This window comes from Nicotiana tabacum, chromosome 23 (assembly GCF_000715075.1).
Source record: "Nicotiana tabacum cultivar K326 chromosome 23, ASM71507v2, whole genome shotgun sequence".
NCBI classification, from domain to species: domain Eukaryota; kingdom Viridiplantae; phylum Streptophyta; class Magnoliopsida; order Solanales; family Solanaceae; genus Nicotiana; species Nicotiana tabacum.
Genome location: NC_134102.1, coordinates 36226779 through 36244705, shown reverse-complemented (window position 1 = coordinate 36244705; position 17927 = coordinate 36226779).

The following is a 17927-nucleotide window of genomic DNA, read 5'->3' as shown; positions in this document are numbered from 1 at the left end:
TTGTATTTGTACCTGTTAACTCTAAGAGAGAGATATGAGTTGTCATTAGGACTTTCACATGATCATGCTCAATTGTTATATGCATAGGAAAACTATCTTATTTGCATCAAGCTGTTTTGTTCTCACGAATCTTTACTGCATATATATTCTATAAGATCAAACTATTTTTCTCTTCTTAGTGTGAGTCATGACTTTGTTTGGATAAGGTCACCTAATAATTGCTGCATAACTAAGTTTGTTTATTCCCCAATCTATTTGAGATCTTCACACATATGTGCAATACATCCTTGTCCTTAATCTCTTTGTACCCCTGTTGAAGTTTTGTATAGTCTACATGCATCCATCATTAGCTTATCTTCCATGAAAGTAGGATTTTGACATACTATTAGAGTCAACTAACAGTTTTAACCGAAACATAATCACTTCATACCTATATTCTGAACTAGATCTATGTCTGAATTTGAACTTGTTTTGATACAATATCTTCTATATCTTCTCTTTATCAACATGTTGGTATGGTTCTGTAATGTGTAAAGTCCCTCAGCTTACGTGAGATCATTGTTTCATTCATCTTGCCCATGTATAGTTGATTGAATGTTACTAGTGTCCCTTCTTTAACTCTGCAATACCATGTTCTACCTTGAGTTATGCCTAGCCCTCCTCTTTTATTGTTAACCTGAAGCTGGACTTGGCTCTCAAACCTTATTGAGGTTCATTTGTTGATATTATTTGAATACATTGACTTGTTAATATTGTTAGAAGCATGATCGTTTTAGATCTTAGGGGTGCCATGTTTTGGTACTCATGATGAGAGTTCAATCCCATAACCTTGGTACTTTCTCTGTAACAAGTGTTGACTATGATTGTTGGTTTGAATTTGCCTTGATGTCTTTAAGTCGCCAAGTGATGATTGTTAATACCTGTTTGAATATGTCATGCCTTAGTATTGCATCCCTGCAATGGTGTGATTATAAAACCTCTTTGTATCTATGTATATTCTGAACTTAGCCCCTCTCCCCTTAGGTTTCCCTTACATGAAGTCCTCCAGTTAGTATAATAACCATCTGTATTCTCTCGTGTTAATTTCATTAAGAGGAAAATATTATGGTGTGGTAGGTAATACTTTAGTATTTAGTTCATATTGGAAGGGCCTCATTGGCACTTTAACCCATAATAAAAATATGTCGTTAGTGATTAAGGGTATTTGGGAGCGGAGTTCGGCTCAAGGTTGGGCTGCCCTCCCTAGCACAAGCATTGCCCTGAGCCTTGAGTCCCTTGGAAACTTTGAAGTGTCGGGGGATCCAAAGAGAATTGTTTGCTAAGTATAGCCACCATGTTAATATATAATTTCTTCTACCATATTAATATTGTTCTTGCTTTAATTAACTGTTTATGTATTTGTCATGTACATCAAAAATGTTTTGTAGTTGGAATATGTTAGATGATTTGGAGATATATATATATATATATATATATATATATATATATATATATATATAAATAATAACCTTCTTATTTTTTCACATGTACATCTATTTGGGCCTCTGAGTTCTTGATGAACTCAAATTATTATGTTTTTTCACTCACCCTTCTCTTCTTTAAAAGATTTTGAAATCCAGAACTTAGTGAAAAGCTACTCTATTTCTAAAGAAAAAAAAAAATCATATTTCAACCTTCATTTTTCTCAAAAGAAATCAGAACTTCAGATAATCGTCGCCTTTAAGAGATTTCCAGCAAATGACCCTTTCTTTGAAAATCCTTCGAATCTAAGTTTTAGATATGCTTTCTCTCAAACATCCTTTTTTCATTATGTAAACAACCATCCCCCTAATCAAAGTGCTTTCATAACTCGATCTCCTTTATAAACTTATAAAATTTAGACCACTTATGTGCCAATTTCACAACTCTCTTAACATTTCTTGTGAACCCCTTTCATAAATTCATATCCCTTTAAGACTCCACATTCTTTCTATCAATATCATCCTTAGGCGTACAGTAAGCAGCCTTTCTTATTATTAATCAAAGCATTTTATAAATAATTGATCCCAAACTTAGTCTAAATCCTATGGAGCTATCTTAGGTAGATTTTAAGGGGTGCCTAACACCTTCCCCTTAGAAGAACAAGAACCCTTACCCATAATCTCACCGGTTAGAAGACTAATAAAGAACATGACTTATTAATAAAATAGGTACCCTAGTATACTTTTAAATATTAGGTGGCGACTCTCTCTCATCAACAACAGAGAAACCTCAAGTTAAATCCTATCTTGACTAGTGAAAAATAAGGTGCAACAATAATAATAATAGTTTAAAGTAACTTTTGGGCCTTCCAATTTTGGGGGCCTAAGGCAACGGCCTCACTGGCCTAGCCTTAGAGCCGCTCCTGGGTTAAAAGTGTTACGGTAGCATACACTGGAGTGATTAAGGACATGTATGATGGGGCTAAGACTCGCGTTAGGACAATGGGAGAGACTCAGAGCATTTTTCGATTGTTATGGGGTTACACCAAGTATCTTCGCGTAGCCTATTATTATTTGCCTTGGCGACAGACGCACTAACACACCATATTCAAGGGAGGTGCCATGGTGTATGTTATTCGCTGTTGATATAGTTCTGATTTATGAGACTTGAGACGATGTTAACGTGAGGTTGGAGGTTTGGAGATAGACTCTTGAGTCTAAAGATTTTAAATTGAGCAGGACTAATACAGAATATTTGGAGTGCAAGTTCAACGATGTGAAGTAGGAAGTTGACGAGGATGTCACGCACCGTATAGGGCATGGTGGATGAAATAGAGGTTAGCATTTGGCATCTTGTGTGACAATAATTTGCCATCAAAACTTAAAGGTAAGTTCTATAGAGCGGTGGTTTGACCGGCCATATTGTATGGGTAGAGTGTTGGCCAATCATGAATTCCCATATCCAGAAGATGAAAGTAGCATAAACGAGGATGTTGAGATGGATGTGTGGGCTTACTAGGTTGGATAAGATTAAGAATGAAGATATTCGAGTGAAGGTGGGCGTGGTCCCCATGGAAGACAAAATGCGGGAAGCGAGGCTTAGACGGTTCAGGCACATGCAGAGAAGAAGCTTAGATGCCTGGTAAGGAGGTCTTAGCAATTGGCTTTGGCGGGTATGAGAAGAGGTAGGGGCGACCTAAGAAGTATTGGGGAGAGGTGATCAGGCAGGACATGGAGCGACTTCAGCTTACCGAGGATATGACCCTTGATAGGAAAGTGTGTAGGTCGAGTATTATGTTGGAAGGTTAGTAGGTAGTCGAGCATTTTTTCATTCCCTGGGTGTAGGGTAAGGCTGATAGTATATTGTCTTAGACTGCTAGTAGTACATGTTGTTTTCATACTATGCTTCTGCTCTGGCTTCCTAATATCTTGCCATTGTTACGGACTATTGTTATTGCTTTTTCTACCTATTTTTCTGGTTCTTAGGTTGTTGGTACTATCTTTCTGGTCTTTGTTGTTGTTACTGTTCTATTGTTTGTTTTCAACTACTTAAGTCGAGAGTCTATTGGAAACAATCTCTCTGCCCTCCATGGTAGGGATAAGGTCTGCATACACGCTATCCTCCCCATAGCTTACTTGTGAGATTTTATTGAGTTGTTGTTGTTCTCTGTTTTTATTCAGAGATACTTTCAAAAAATATTTTGTCTTTTTAATTTCACTGTTTCGCTAATATAGAAAACTGTGTCACAAATACAGTTCCTTATAGAAATTAAAGCCCAATAAGGATAAACTAGCCCATACAGAGGAAATAATCCAAAAATATTCGGGTTCTAATGATACAGCCCAAACAAATGATATATAACTAAAGTACATTACACAAAGTATTTGAAAACAAATATGATGACTGCTCAAACCAAAGTTGCAGAACAATTATTTTATGCTTCTAAGTTACTAACGTAACTATTTGGGGGCATTTGCACAAATGGCTTTTTTTAGGTCTCTATTTAAATTCTGTCATTGCTAGCTCATTGGGCTGAATGTCTACAAAAAGACAATAGAGAAAAATACTGAGTTTAGCCTTTCAGAGCAAAAGTACTATTAGTATTAGTCAATTCATAAAATACTACCAATATTACCCTATTATTCATAAATACTACCATTATTAGCCCAATTAACCATTTATATTTTTTGCCATCTCTTTATTCTACCTTCGCCCTCTCTCCTCCTCCTTCCTCACGTAGCCAATTGGCAAAAAAAACCAAAATTTTTTGGGATATTATCACTTTTAGCCCGCACCAGAAACTATTTATTTTCTGTAACCGAAAAAGTGTATAAAATTTGTATAATTTTATATATAACATACAAAATATATATATATATATATATATATATATATATATATATATATATATATATATATATATATATATATATACACACACACACATATTTTTCGACTATTATTTTAAGAGCCGCTATATAATATCATTTTCTCAAATTTCTTCTTTATACCCCGCTCCTTATTTGGCACCCTTCTCGAGCTAACATCTTTAAAACGAAAGATAAAGGCACTCATTTTTTATTTTTCTTTTCGTAAATGTTATAACTTCTTTCCTTTCATTTATTGCAGGTTTATGCAAAATACCTTTTTTTGTTTTGTTTTTCTTTGCCTCTAAAGAAGAGTACAAAGTCCTTTGGTTGTACATATCTATCTTAAAGTAGTTTAATGAAGTTCCCATACTACTTATGGTATACGGTCAAAATCGAACTCGCTCTTCGTATGACTAATCGAGACTGGAACATGATAGATCAAGGTTCAACCTCGTATGATATCGAGCCATGATGCGAAGTTAGATTGCCGGACTCGTGACCCAGAGATCGGTCAAGATCGAGATCGACCAAGATCGAGATCGAGCAAAATAGAGATCGATCAAGATCGAGATCGGCCAAGATCGAAATCGAGCAAAATAGAGACCGATCGAGATCGAGGTATGCCAAGATCGAGGAAAGCTTATCAATCCAAAAAAATAGAAAGTCGGAATATCCGCAATTGGGCGAGAATCTCGGCGGAAATTCTGGCGCATATCAAGGAGAGGCCAATTAATTAATCTATCATGGGATTCCTTACTGTATTTAGAATTACATTGAGGGTAGGACTTCCTACTATATAAATGGGGCCTGATCATTTGCATAAGGGGGACAAATACATTCAAGTAATATAAAGCAATATACTTCCTTTCTTCTGATTTTTACTATTTAGTTACTCTGTTCATTTACTAGAAAATTCTTCACTTGGTTTGAGGGTGATCTGTTTCGAGGGTGATCGAAATCGAAGGCCAAAGCTAATTGATTCGTTTGGTTTGCATTTGTCCCTTTATAGTTAATTTCAGTACAGATAAATATATATTTTCTCAGTTTTTATCAAGTTATATCACGTATCCTTAGAGCCACGTATAAATTCAATTGTTATCCATTTTTCGGGTAAACAGTTTGGCGCCCATCGTGGGGCTAAGGATAATAGTGGTTATTTGATACAAATCTCTATAAAACACACAAATTTACACTTTCTCTTTGAAGTATCTTTGATTTTGGCTATAAATGACGAACTCTCAATTACTGCCCCTGCATATCGACAACGGATCTGGACATCAAGGTGAGAATAACAACGTGACTCCCGGTGATGTAAGGCCACCCGCTGACCCCGTGGGGACTCAGGCCGCAGATTCGATTGACGTTAATTCACATATGGCCATTGACGCGGACCGACATATTGGTCCCAAAAATAGTGTCCATAGTGAAACTCGATCTGCAGTTCGAAATACCTAAAATATCGGAGAAGACGTGATCAACCTAAGTATGATATTCGAAATGCTGCAAGCTCAACAGGTGACAATTGCTCAGTTGCAGAGCCAAACCGAGGCATCGAGCAGGGCTGAGCCCGATCCACCTCAAGAAGTCACCCACATAACGGGGCCAGCCGTGGTGAGGTCAAATGAACAAGAATCGGGGACTAACCCCAAAATTATAAAAATGCTTGAGGAACTGATATAGAGGATAGAGTCAGGGGAAAAGAAGATCGAAGCAAACGACGAGAAGGTGGAAACTTATAACTCCAGGGTTGATCATATCCCAGGAGCACCACCAATATTGAAGGGTTTGGATTCCAAAAAGTTAGTACAAAAGCCCTTCCCCTCGAGCGCGGCTCCCAAACCGATCCCCAAGAAGTTCCTTATGCCCGAGATTCCTAAGTATAATGGAACGACTGACCCCAACGAGCATGTCACCTCTTACACGTGTGCCATTAAAGGGAATGATCTAAAGGACGACGAGATTGAATCCGTGTTACTAAAGAAATTTGGAGAAACCCTGTCAAAGGGAGAAATGATATGGTACCATAATTTACCACCTAACTCTATTGATTCTTTTGCTATGCTTGCAGATTCTTTCGTAAAAGCACAGGCCGGAGCCATAAAAATCGAGACTAGGAAGTTAGATCTTTTTAAGGTGAAGCAGAAAGATAACGAGATGCTCAGAGAGTTTGTGTCTCATTTTCAAATGGAACGAATGGATCTACCACCGGTCACCAATGATTGAGCCGTTCAAGCTTTCATCCAAGGACTAAATGAACGAAGCTCAGTGGTTTCACAACAGTTGAAGTAGAAGTTGATTGAGTACCTGGCTGTTACCTGGGATGATATACATAATCGATATCAATCGAAGATTAGAGTCGAAGATGACTAGCTGGGGGCTCCTTCCGAGTCCGTTACCAAAAGGGATGTCGATCGAGAACCAAGGTTGAACAAGGATAGGTACCAGTCGTATAATAAAGATCGTAGGGGCAACGGACCTGGGCACAACTCCGTACGAGGTTAAAGGAGGAATGATCGAGGCCAGAGCTCTCGAGGGCTCATAAGAAAGAATGGTTTCTACATGCATACCAGACCTAAGGAAGAACCGTGATTGTCGGAATATAACTTCAATGTTGATGTATCCGCCATCGTATCGGCTATCGGACGCATCAAGGAAACTAAATGGCCTCGACCTCTGCAGACCGATCCAGTCCAAAGAAATCTTAATCAAGTATGCAAGTATCATGGCACCCATGGCCACAGAACGGAAGATTGTAGGCAGTTGAGAGAAGAAGTAGCCCGGTTATTCAATGAAGGGCACCTTCGGGGGTTTCTAAGTGATCGGGCCAAGAATCATTTTAAAAATAGAGAGTTCAATAGACAAAACGAGCAGGAAGAACCGCAACACGTTATTCACATGATTGTCAGAGGGATCGATGTTCCCCGAGGTCCAGTGTTAAAACGCACAAAGGTGTTTATCATACGGAGAAGCGATCTCGGGCTCAGGATTACATACCAAAAGGAACCTTGTCCTTCAACGACGAAGACGCAGAAGGAATCATGCAGCCCCTTAACGATGCGCTGGTAATGTACTCATGAATAAGACTCAAGTTAAAAGTGTGTTAATTGATCCAGGTAGTTCGGCCAATATCATTCGATCGAGGGTTGTAGAACAACTCAGCCTACAAGACTGGGTTGTGCCCGCGACCCTAGTGCTAAAAGGATTCAATATGGCATGTGAAATTACTAAGGGCGATATAACTTTGCCAGTAAATGTGGCCGGGACAATCGAAGAGACGAAGTCCCATATGATCGAGGGCGATATGAGGTATAACGCCCTGTTCGGGAGACCATGGATCCACAACATGAGAGCAGTGCCCTCGGCCCTTCACCAAGTTCTAAAATTCCCAACACAAGAGGGAATCAAAACAATATATGGGGAGCAACCCTCCATAAAGGAAATGTTTGTCGTTGAAGAAGTGATTCCGATATCGTCACGCTCAACGACTAAGGGGTCAAATTCGAAGGGAAAATAGGAGGCCAAATAGCAATCACAAACACAGGTCTCGACCCAACTAGAGAAATAGGAGACTGGCGAAGATGATGAATATGGGGTCCCTCGATTCTTCATAGTCCCCGATGACTCCGATGCTACCAAGTCAATGGTCGAAGAGCTAGAACAAATCATACTAATCGAATATCTCCCCAAATAAAAGGTATACCTAGGCACGACACTAAATCCCGAGATCAGAAAAGAGCTTATTCAATTTCTTATAGCTAACATGGATTGTTTTTCTTGGTCCCATCTCGATATGACAGGGATCCCACTGGAAATCACCACCCATAAACTAAGCTTGGACCCGAAGTTCCATCCGATGAAGCAAAAAAGAAGACACCAGTCTGAGGTCAAACATGCTTTCGTCAAAGACGAGGTAACCAAGATTCTTAAAATAGGGTCCATCCGTGAAGTAAAATACCCCAAATGGTTAGCAAATGTAGTAGTAGTCTTTAAGAAAGGAAACAAACTTAGAATTTGTGTAGATTACAAAGATCTCAATAAAGCATGCCCCAAGGATTATTTTCTTTTGCCTAATATCAATCGCATGATCGATGCCATAGTTGGCCACGAGATCCTCAGTTTTCTCGATGCCTATTCCGGGTACAACCAAATACAGATGAACCCGTGTGATCAGGAAAAGACTTCGTTCATCACTAAATATGGTACCTATTTCTATATGGTAATTCCATTTGGATTAAAAAATGCTGGTGCCACTTATCAACGCCTAGTAAATCGGATGTTCAAAGAACAAATAGGGAAATCTATGGATGTTTACATTGATGACATGCTAGTTAAGTCCCTGCGAGCAGAAAACCATTTGAAGCACTTGCAAGAAACTCTCAGTATATTAAAGAGATACAACATGAAGTTGAACCTAGAAAAATGCCCTTTCGGGGTTGGGTCAGGCAAATTTCTCAGATTCATGATATCCAACCGAGGAATCGATATTAATCATGACAAAATCGAAGCTATCGATGGCATCACGGTAGTAGACAGTGTAAAGGCAGTACAGAGTTTAACCGGGCGCATGGCCGCCCTGGGGTGACTCATCTCGAGGTCCTCCGATAAGGGTCACCGATTTTTCTTGCCGCTAAAGAAGAAAAAAAACTTCACATGGACCCCAGAATGTCAGCAGGCCTTAGAAGAGCTTAAACGGTACTTATTGAGCCCGCCACTGCTTCACACGTTGAGGGAAGACAAACATCTTTACTTGTATTTGGCAGTATCAAAGGTAGTGGTAAGTAGAGTCCTCATCCGAGAAGAACGAGGTATGCAATTTCCTATTTATTATGTCAGCCGGACCTTAGGTGAGGCCGGAACTAGATATCCCCACCTAGAAAAATTGGCGCTCTCTTTGATAAGCGCCTCTAGGAAACTAAAACCATACTTTTAAAGTCACCTCATATGTGTTGTAGCAACTTATCCATTTCGAAATATTTTGCATAAACCTGAGCTTTCGGGACGGTTGGCCAAATGGACCATAGAAATCAGCGGGTATGATATTGAATATCGACCCCGAACAACTGTTAAGTCTCAAATTTTGGCAGACTTCGTAGCTGACTTCACGCTGACCCTAGTACCTGAGCTCGAAAGAGAGCTGTTGATAAAATCCGATATGTCCTCAGGAATCTGGACCCTCTTCACGGACGGTGCTTCGAACGCAAGAGGGTACAGACTCAGCATCATATTTAAACCATCCACATGCAATGTAGTTATACAATCTATTAGAACTATGAAATTGACTAACAATGAGGCAGAATATGAGGACAACATTGCAGGTCTCAAACTAGCCAAAGGTTTGGGAGCGGAGGTGATCGAAGCCAAATGCGACTCCCTCCTCGTGGTGAATCAGGTTAACAAAACCTTCGGGGTTAGGGAAAAATGAATGCAAAGATACCTAGATAAGTTACAAGTAACTTTGCATCGATTTATAGAATGGAATTTTCTATATGTGCCTCGAGATCAGAATAGTGAGGCCGACGCCCTCGCAAACTTAGGGTCATCGGTCGAGGACAACATGCGCAATTCGGCGGCCGTTGTGCAAATCATAAGGTCAGTAGTCGAAGAAGTCCACGCCAAGATAAATTTCACAAGCTCGACCTAGGATTAGAGAAATAAGTACATAAAGTATTTGAAAACCGGATAGCTTCCCTCAGATCCAAAAGAATCGAGGGCCCTGCGCACGAAGGCAGCACAATTCATTTTGTCCAAAGATGGAACCTTATAATGTTCGATGGTCCACTAGTGATATGTCGGGACCGGGAGATACTGAGTATGTTCTAAGGGAAGTTCACGAGGGCAGTTGCAGAAATTTACTCCGGTGCTGAGTCACTGGTTCAAAAGGTACTTAGAGCTAGCTATTACTTGATCAACATGGAAAAAGATGCGAAAGAGTTTGTTAAAAAATGTGAGAAATGCCAAAGGCATGCACTAATGATTCACCAACCCGGGGAGCTGCTCCATTCGATCTTATCACCATGGCCATTCATGAAGTGGGGAATGGACATCGTTGGCCCTCTTCCATGGGCACGAGGTAAAGATAGATTTATTTTTTTATGACTGACTATTTTTCTAAGTGGGTTGAAGCGCAAGCCTTCGAGAAAGTTAGGGAGAAGGAAGTCATTGAATTCATTTGGGATCACATCATATGTCGATTCAGGATTCCATCCGAAATTGTGTGTGATAATGGGAAACAGTTCATCGGCAGCAAAGTGACCAAATTCCTCGAATATTATAAGATCAAAATAATCCTATCAACACCTTATCATCATAGCGGGAACGGACAAGCCGAATCGACTAACAAAACCATCATCCAAAACCTTAAGAAGAGGCTAACCAACACTAAAGGAAAGTGGAAGGAAATTATGCCCGAAGTTCTTTGGGCATACCGCACAAACTCAAAGTCCAGTGCCGGGGCTACCCCATTCTCGTTAGTTTATAGAGCCAAAGCTCTAATACCAGTCGGAGAACCGAGTATTCGGTTCCGATATGCAACAAAGTAATCAAATAACGAGGCCATGAATTCGAGCCTAGAACTATAGGATGAAAGGCATGAAATTGCCCTCGTCCGATTGGCCGCCCAAAAGTAGCGGATCTAGAGATACTACAATCGAAGAGCTAATCTTCAATATTTTAATATCAGGGACTTAGTGCTAAGAAAAGTCACCCTAAACACCCAAAATCCCAATGAAGGAAAATTGAGTCCAAATTGGGAAGGACCGTACCAAATTCTCGAGGTCACCGGAAAAGGCTCCTACAAGATTGAACGATGAATGGGGAACAACTACCGAGCAATTGGAACATATCTCACCTAAAACGATACTACTGCTAAGGTATGCCCCTATTTCATTCCTTTTCTATTTAGGATTAACACTTGCAGGTGGTTGACAAGAAACGACGATGGATATTTTTAGCAAACGACACGAAGTCTTTAGATCTGAAAGCAAGCGTTGCACTCTTTTTCCCACAGAACGATTTTGTCCCAAATGGATTTTTTTCGGTGAGGTTTTTAATGAGGCAACAATGAATCGTGCTAACATAGAGTCAAGCCCGATTACGAATCGACATCGAAGATCCATTCAAAAATATCTGAGGTTCCTTTACAATCAACCTCGAATACTGGGGGGCTACCCTCGGACATGCGTTATCTTAGAATAATCAACTCTAGAGAGGAAACTACAACATAAAGAGAGGGTATCGATAGATAGGATTTATTGTAAGGGTCAAACGGTCAAAACGAACCGTGTTCGCGTATATTGCTCGAGCCCTGTTTTGATCGAGAATAAAGAGAAGTACCTTCCTTAAAAACATCTTATTCTTTACAAACATTTCTTTAAATCTTCTCTCTTTACATCTCTTAATAAACTCCGTACTTCCGAAAGTAACTAGCCCAAGGTCAATACTCAACCGGAATATGAATGATCGCTCCCTCACTGGGGGACTGCCGTCCGACTCAAACATCCCAAGTCATCGGGCCTCAGGAGCAAAAGACCTAATAGGCAACTCCTGAATTTCTAAAGGTCATGACTACCCTACTCGGTGACTATTATCTCAGGAAAGCCCGGATAAAATGGGAAAAGAATCCTAATGGGTAGCTCCCGAACTAAAAGGCTACGACCAATTTAACACTGTTTGGAGATGTCCGAAATTCGTAACAAAAATAGGCCTTCAAAAAAGAGAATATTCTTTCACAACCAGTTGTAAAGGCTACCCTCGGCAAAAGTCTCAAACTTAAGATGTTTTCGGGGAAATATTTTGGTAACATCGTACCCCAATAACGCCTTAACCCAGAAAGACAGTAAAGGTAAGGTTTGTTCGAACCCTCGAACAAAACCTTATTTCATGCTAAGGTATTTTTAACCATTGTAAATATAAATGACAAAGCAAAGGAAAAGTATGAGAGCTGAAAGGGAAAGAAAAAGCCTTATATTTATATACATAAGTTTTTTACAAAGGCCAAATCGGCCTAATACAAAAATTTACAACTGCCAAAAACGACGTCAGAAAAAAATACAAAAGATAAACAAAAAATCTTAAATGGCCTGGTGTTCATCGGAGGTTACATCTCCAGCCTCGGGATTTTCTCCATCTTTGGATTCACTAGAGCTCTCGGAGTCTTCCTCAGGGAAGGCCAGCCTCCGGGCCCTGGCTTCCTTTAATTTGGCATTTTCGATCTTAGTCGATATCCTGGGCATTAACTCCCTCGAGGGCTTCCCTTCGAGCTTGCCATTTTGCATGATCTACCATGCCCTTGGCCTTGGCCTGGATGGCCTCGACGTCGACGCTAAATTGGGCCACTTTAGCATCAACTTTTGTGTTGGCCACAGTCACCTCAGATATGGCCACGACCACCTCAGAACTGGCCACTTCGAGTTCATTGGCAAAACCTTCCTTATCAAAAATGGCCAAATCCAACCGAGACTGAAACTCCTTGATCTTCTCGACCTGTACCGAGGCATTCTCTTTTGCAGCTTGGAGCTGGGTCTCGACCGACTCCAGTTGCGCTTGGACAATTTCCTTTTTCGAGGCTAGGATGTCCATGTTCTTTTTGAATTCTTCCGCCTCGGCCTGTATCGCATCTACCTGTGTCTGGAGCCGTCCGATTTGTTCGAGCCTCTGCCAAACCTGCAAAATAAGATCGTTAGTAGTTATCTCCAATTCATCTTCATTATCGTGAAGAATCCGGAATACCTGCTCGGCCATCTCGACATGCTCATCTTGAGCCGTCACTAAATCGGCCTGAAGCTTCTCACTGAGAAGCTTGTAAGTATCATTTTTCTCAGTGAGGCCCTGAACCTCAGCCTTGTGCTCCTCCCGGATTTGGAGGAAGGCCGCATGATGCAACACCGAAGCCTGCAAACAAGGAAGAAGATGTTAGAACTATCTAAAACTCCGAGTTTAAAAAAAATATTGGAGAGACCCTCGATGTTACCCGATTCAAAGCATGTTGGGCCTCATTAAAAAGGCAAACGGACCCACCGCATTCATCACGACTTGGTCGTCCTCGGTCACCAAGTACCTAAGGTAGCTAGCAATTCCCGGGGGCAGAGAAAATTCGGGCATCCTTCGGGATAGAAAGTACTATATTCCGCCTGCGGTCGGGGTTAACACTTGGGGCTGGGAATCGGTCCACCCATTTTGGGTTCAATGAAGAACCGGTAGCGCCCGATGACGACACATGTTTTGGTACCGGTAAAACACCAAACCCAGTGGCATCCTCCAAGGAAGTGGATTCAAACCCATCCAAGAAGCCATGGATATCGGTCACCCCCTGAATACATTCGTAAGAATGACCTTCCAATATATTGGCCTTGCGGATCATAGCGTCCGAAATATGAGGGGATCTAGAAATATCGATCACTCCGAGCTCATCTCTCGGGATATCTTCCACTGCCCGGGAAGCCTCAACCCAAGTCTCTCTCTCTCGACCTTCTCATCTTGGGACGGAGTGGCCTCAACTCTTTCTGGTTCAGGAACTATGGAAAAAGCTCCCTTATCAACCTCCGCCGATTTGGAGGACTTTTGTGTCGAAACCCCATCCCGCACACAGGCCACTAGTTTGGAATTATCTTCCTCTTTAGACTCATCCCTTAATCTACAGATTAAGTCCAAAGGTATAGCACCAGTGTTCCCCTTGGGCTTGAGAGACTTCCTCGTTAGTTTTTTATTTTCCGAGCCCAGGGAACTCAGAGCCCCTTTTCTCTTCTTTTCTTTGGCATGCTTCGGAGAAGATGGGAGGACTTCTTCGTCACCAGATGGGGGCCTCATCAAAGCATCCTTATCGAGGACTACAAAGGAGAAAAGGAGAGTAAGCAAGAGAAGAAGCTCAAACGATAACCATTCCAAGAGTGAAACTCACCATGATTGCGGGCCTCCCATCGACCATTTGATAACTCCACCCAAGCACGCTCGGAGTATGTTTTCTGTGGCACCAGGCCCTCAACCCATTGATTGAGTTCTGGAATCGGTTCTGGCATCTGGGCCATAATAGCAACCCCAAAAAACATAGATAAGGAAAGATGATAAGAAGTAAAATAGCAAAATTGAACGTTCAAAGGGCAATACTACTCACGATTCATGTTCCCTTTCTCAGGAAATGACAAGTTTTCAGCAAGGATTAGGTCCGAAGTCCTTATTCGGACAAATCGGCCCATCGAACCTCGATCACAAGTTTCATCTATACTTGAGAACGAGGCTTTATTGTCTCGGCGAGCAAGATTGATCAGCCCTCTTCGATAGAGTCGGGGATTATAAAGGCGCATAAGGTGATCGAGGGTGAAAAGACACCCCTTGATTTTGCTTGTGAAGAATCGGAGAAGAATCACTATTCTCCAAAAGGAAGGATGGATCTGGCCGAGGGTCACGTCGTATCTCTTACAGAAGGCAGCGATGACAGGATCTAAGTTACCCAACATGAAAGAGTAAGTATAAACACTTAGGAACCCCTCCATGTGGGTAGTAATCGATTCCTCGGGCGATGGGACTACCACATGCATTTTGCCCCAGTTGCATTCCTCTTTCACTTTGTCGAGGATTTTCTCGGTGATTGAGCACATGTACCAAGAGATCGGCTCACATCGGCCCAGTAACGAGGAGCCCTTTTCGACCTTAAAGTCAATAATGGTTGGGAACCCTACTGGAACGAATTCTTCAGGGTGGGGCTCGCCTGCATCCTCACCACCGGCGGGTCGTGATGAAGAAGCGACCTCTTTTTGCGGCATGGTATTGGAGGTTTTTGCCATTGATGAACAAGGGAAAAGATAATTAGGATGGTATGCGGTTTGATTAGAGTTCTAGAAATTTGGGCTTGAAAATTATGAAACAAAGGGATTTTCTGAAGAAGAAGCAAGATTATAAAGAGCTTTGAGTGTAAAGTTTGAATGAGAAAAGCTAGGGTTCATATAGGTTGCTCGCGACGGTTAGGAACAGGTAATGGCCGACCAGCAACTGACAAATATTTAATGCCTTGGTAACTGGATCGACGGGACGTTTCGTCATATACATCATAATCGGGCTCGTCACTGACGTCATTACCCATCGAGTCGGAGTTCGAAAATTCATATCTTTTATCGCTATTTTCTTTCCGAGAAACGAGGGGACTATCTGTATACGGTCAAAACCGAGATTGCCCTTCGTATGACTAATGGAGACTGAAACATGATAGACCAAGGTTCAACCTCATGTGATATCGAGCCATGATACGAAGTTAGATTTTCGGGCTCGTGACCCAGAGACTGGTCTAGATCGAGATCGGCCAAGATCGAGATCGAGCAAAATAGAGACCAATCAAGATCGAGATCGGCCAATATCGAGGAAAGCTTATCGAGCCAAAAAATAGAAAATCGAATATCCGCAATTGGGCGAGAATCTCGGCAGAAATTCGGGTGCATATCAAGGAGAGGCCAATTATTTAAACTATCATGGGATTCCTTACTGTATTTAGAATTACATTGAGGGTAGGAATTCCCTATTATATAAATGGGGTCTGATCATTTGTAGAAGGGGGACAGATACATTCACGTAATACAAAGCAATATACTGCCTTTCTTCTAGTTTTTAATATTTAGTTATTCTGTTCATATACTAGCAAATTCTTCACTTGGTTTAAGGGTGATCTGATTCGAGGGCCAAGGCTAATTGATTCATTTGGGTTGCATTTATTTCATTTATATATATCATAATTAACTGTAAACGAAATAAATGCAACCCAAATGAATCAATTAGCCTTGACCCTCGAATCAGATCACCCTTAAACCAAGTGAAGAATTTGCTAGTATATGAACAGAATAACTAAATATTAAAAATCAGAAGAAAGACAGTATATTGCTTTGTATTACGTGTGTGTGTGTGTGTATATATATATATATATATATATATATATATATATATATATATATATATATATATATATATATATATATATATATATATATTGTATGAAAGTTGAACAATATTGTATAAAAATTATATTTAAGTTGTATGATATTGATTTTTCGGATAAACACTTATTAGGAAAGAAACAATGTGTTATATGTTGGGTTTTTTCATGAGAGCAATTTTCTTTTGTAGTCGTGCTGGTTTACTAACATGCATTGAAGCTTGCTTAGATTTGGTTTGAACCTTTGGGTTTCCGAAATTGAAATTATTTAAAGTGAATGTTAGAATAAATTGGATGCATCTCAAGGAGTTTGAATCTTAATTTTTGGACTATTTGGTGGAGATTTGAGGTGGTTTGAATTGAAATTTGAGCCAAATTTAAAGTAAAAGATGAGAAGTGTATTCATGTGTACCCTCGTATATCATTTGTGTATCAGATATGAATCAAATATGTATCCTTTATGTGTGTGTGAGATATATGTGTTGCAGAGAAATTTTTAAACCCGATTTCAACTACTAATTTTGACTCCAAACTAGTCCAAATCACCTCCAATCTTCCTCGAATTTTTTACATTGCCTCATCGATGTATTTTCAATGAATTCCAATCATATTCATTGAAATAAAAAATTCTTTTTGCCTAAATATTTTAATGTTATATATTATTAATAATAAATTTTAACTCTAAACCAATACAATTTATCCTTTTTCTTCCTCAAATTTTGTATATTACCTCAATATTTTTAACTAAACCTCAATCATACCCATTAAAACAAAATCCTTTTTTATTTAGGTTTTCTGAATATTGTATATTATTAGTAATTTTTTCTATCTTTTTGGTAGCATGATTTAATGGCTAATTGTTGGTAAATAGTATTTAACTATTTATTTGTGACTTATTTATGTAATTCTCTCAAGAAAATATTCATCCGCTTAGTTTTAAAGGCTAGATAGCTCGCTGAACTAGATGTGATAGAGTTTATAGAATTGCCTAAAAAGAGGCTATGTAGCACAAATTATCCCAACTATTTGACTTCACATTTTGGCCGCCTGTAATTGAAATGGCCCGGCCGATAACAATGCCATAAGGAGAACAACTCATTTTTATATAAAAAATTAGAAAAATTTTCAAAAATCACTATGGTTAAGTGGCTATTAACGTGCTAGAGCTCCAATATTCATATTTACTAGTCGTAGCTATAAATTTCGTTGCTATTGTGTTGTATTACATGTATTCGCACGACTGTATTTATAAATACAGTGAGGTAATCCGTCTAAAAAATAGGGATTACAGCTGTTTAATTCTGTTTCCATGTATTCACGCGATTGCATTTATAAATACAATGAGATAATCTGCCTAAAAAATAGTATAACAACTGTTTAATTTTGTATTCCATGTATTCGCGCGACTATATTTATAAATACAGTGAGGTAATCTGCTTAAAAATAGGGATTACACCTGTTTAATTCCGTAGTCCATGTATTCGCGCGACTGTTCTTATAAATACAGTGATATAATCCGCCTAAAAATAGGGATTATAAGTGTTTAATAATGAAAAATGCAATATTGAATTGTATTCAATTTCACTATATTGAATTTAGTTGTATTCAAAAAAAAAGAGAGGATGTATTTGCATAGAAATACGATGTATTTGAGTGCATTTATGCAGAATACAATGTATTTG